Source organism: Papilio machaon, chromosome 11 (genome assembly GCF_912999745.1).
Source record: "Papilio machaon chromosome 11, ilPapMach1.1, whole genome shotgun sequence".
Lineage (NCBI taxonomy): Eukaryota > Metazoa > Arthropoda > Insecta > Lepidoptera > Papilionidae > Papilio > Papilio machaon.
Genome location: NC_059996.1, coordinates 3548962 through 3552904, shown reverse-complemented (window position 1 = coordinate 3552904; position 3943 = coordinate 3548962).

The window sequence follows — 3943 nt, the reverse complement described above, 5'->3', positions numbered from 1 at the left end:
TTTGTATTAGAGGAATCTTCGTCATTATAAAACATATAATGTCAAACTACATAATATGATTATCCTACGTCAAACGAGAAGACATCTTCTTTATGAATTACTAACTACACCCCGCGACTCCGTCCGCACGAAATTAAAAAAAAAACTTTATAAGTAGCCTATGTGTTCTTCCAGATTATGTTCTACATCTGTGCCAAATTTCGTCAAGATCCATTGAGCCGTTCCGGATATACCTTCTAATAAGCATCCATCCATCCATCCATCTAAAATTTCGCATTTATAATATAACTAAGACTAGCTGCACCTCACGACTTTGTCCACGTTTAATTAAAAAAAACTAAGTACTAATATTCTATATTCTAGTCCAGAAATGTTATTCTAAATTTCAACCCGATCCGTTCGGAAGTTATGTTCTAACAAACAAACATACACAATGGTCTATACCAGGGACGGTGAACCATTGGCACGCGTGCCATTAATGACACGAGACACAACATCACAAAATTCAGTATGCATTACGAAAAACAGTTTGAAGTAGGTATTATTTATATGAGGACCGAACGCGAGTGATCCCTACTATACGGAATAATGACAATATATTTTTTTTCGATGACACGTCTTTTCCCCTCATTAAACATTTCTCTAGAAAAATGGTACGTTGATACGTAAAGGTTCGCAACCTCTGCCCTATACAAAACTATTTAATGTAGTTTAGTTGATTCATAAAGAAATCGACTCAAGTTTTGTACCCTTACCTTTTAGTCAAACTTTCAGGAGTGTAATCTTTACAGGAAAGCATGCAAGGACTTATTCATTACGTATTTAGTTCCATTTTGACCGCCTGTAGACTTAACTATTACTAAAGTGTGAGATGTCATGGATTCGCATTTTGTCCGTAATGTTATTGTACAGTCAGTTGAACTTCGGGATTTTTAACTCCATTTGTTTTCGAATTTTCTATCCTTTTAGATAATATCGGTAATATTTTTTTACAATTTCATGGGTTCATTCAGAAAATGGGATTCACATGTTGGTAAAGTATGGCATAATAGCTATACGTATATCAGGCATCAAACAATGCATTGTATTATGTCATATACCTACTGCGATAAATAAAAACAATTTGTTCGCTTTCAATGTTAGAAAAAAAAATATAACAGACAACATAAAAATAATAACAAGCTAGTTAATGAAAAATTATAGTTTCGTTTAAAAAACTTGTTTGTTCTTAATGATAAATAGTGTTAGTTTCTGCTTCTAGACATGCATTTTTAATCATTGTTTATAAACACGTTCGATTTAATAATCCCAAGTATAATATCTTACGTGTACAATCTCTTAAAGATATGTTATGGAAAACGTTTTGCTACACATACCAAAGTACCTTCTATTTACGATATTAAACATTAATATTGGTCGCACATTGTTCAAAATTCGAATTTAAGGCCCTCCTACATCGCGAATATTGCGTTGCTCGAGCTCCGTACACACAATGTTGAATCGTCGACACGAATCGTCTATTCGGTCAGTACAGGCATAGCAAATACAAGTCAACTGTATATGCTCCGCCTTCTTGAAAATTTGCAGCTACTTTTCTCACGACGATCTTGACAAGTTACGAGCAACTCTCTTTGGCGATAACAGATAGAAATGTCGGCACGCGCCCATTATGCAAACCTCTATGACATTGTATATTGAGTAAGTCGTTTAGCGAACTAAGTTGCCTTGTGTCCTAATTCATATTTGAAGAATATTTATTTTTTCTTCTCCATATTAACTTTATCTATGTCAAATTTACCGTTCATTCGTTCGTACAAATTTCTTAAAAAAAAAAAGAGTACTAATATTAGGTATAATGATATTCTGTAACTTTACCTGTCAATGAATAAGCGCCATATAAATACATGACACATGCTTCATTTAAAAAAACAAGGCATCAGAAATCTTATCCCTGAGTTTCCAATACAACACTTGTACAAAAACATATAGCTCTCTGTCTTTTCAAAGTGTATGAGAGGGATGCTAATATGCAATTCGATACAATGCCGTCGACCGCAGAACAGTTTTGCGGTTTATAAATCCTTGCACATCTAGCTTTACTTACTCAGCATTGGAAGATTAACTAAAATGTTTAGATAAACCTAACAAGTTAATTATAACAACGTAATAAACTAAATAAAAATTTATCTTATATATCTTTTCACTTTTAACTACGCTTTAAATCATTTTTATTTGGTAGCCTTTGAATACTCAGTCAGTAAAAAAGCCAGAATCAGAAGACACGACAAATATTACATTGCATAAAAAGCATATGAATTTTATTTTATTGATTTGCAAGTCTGCTGTAGGTATGACGTCACTCATAGTATTGTATCATCTATTACCACTTAATAAATTTATATATGTAGTAGTTAAATCATAAATATATTTAGATAGTTAGGGCAAATATAACTGTTTATTGCTGTACAATAAATTATACCGGCGCTTTGTTTTATACTAGTAAGTTATATTACTAAGACAACTGTGATAATATCGAAATGCTTTGGTAATAAATTGGTTCCTTATTTAAATTTATGCCTATTTTAGCCTAAACATTCTGTCACTATCTTAAACCAGCAAATAAAATGAGTAAATGTTGAAGAAAACTATTGGAACGGATGTTTTTAACCGACCTCAAAAAGGAGGATGTTCTCCATTGTCTATGTCTGTCTGTCTCTAGTGTCTATGTTTTGGTTTGGATAATTTCTTCTCTGTGTAAAATCTTGTTAGCTTTTAAAATCAGAAAACTTAAGTGACAATAGACAAGCCTCGTCATGACTGATATCGGACTTCTGATGAATTAAACCTATATACGAAGTATCCAATACAGGTTTTGGATGATGATGACAGGATCACTCCTGTTCTATTCAAAATTTAATAGAAGTTAACAAACAAAGGTTAAATATTCCTTCTTATGTATTTTCGATGACTATCTTAAATGTCGATCTCAATTGTGAGATATAATATCGGTTCTCCGAAACAATAACATCAAACATGACACTATCCATAGCAAAGATTTAATCACGAATTACAATCAGATTTTGGAGGCATAAAAAATACGATTACGTTATATATGGATTATACTGTAGATGGCAACCCAAAAAACATCTATATATCAGCTCATTATACGTCCTCTCTCAGGGGCTTAGAGCCTACCCCAAGTTAGGGGTGACTAGGCCATAGTCAACCACGCTGGCCCAGTGCGGGTTGGTTGACTTCAAACAAACCTTTGGATTTCTTCGCAGATATGTGCATGTTTTCCTTCACCGTAAGGAAAATAAATCGAGCAAAAAAACGAATGAGGTTTCTAATTATTATTTATCAATCAGCTCTTGCGCGCGGCTGCGTCTGCGCAGAATAAAAAAAATTGTCACGTCTCCCACGGAAACGTGAGAAAAAGTACTATTTTTTCACCCATTTTCAGCCAAATCGGTTCAGCCTTTCTTGAGTTAAATACAGTGTAACTAACAAGGCTTTCTTTTAAATAAGTATAAAAGATTTGTATAAAGATTTTTTTTGTGTTTTTTAACCATGGGTTCCTGTTGTCTCAGATGAAGTTGTCGAGGACAGAGCAAAGTGGAAGAAACTAATTAGGAAAGCCGACCCCAACACCATGTGGGATGCAAGCTAGGCAGAGAGAGAGAGAGAGAGAGGTTCTTGTTGCCAAAATATAAAGGCAAGTCAAAATTGAAGTAGCAATGTTGCAATGGAAACTCGAAGTATTTATACATGCTGTGACTGTTTTCTACAGCTATTTTCTAGAGACTGCAATTATATCGTGCTTGTTACACATGGATCAGTGAATTAAGCCTTATGTTATCACTTCGTGATAGAACCCGACCTCAAGGCAAAGGCCATGCTTTAATTAGTGCAACAACTACTATTTCCTATTTATTATAAGTCA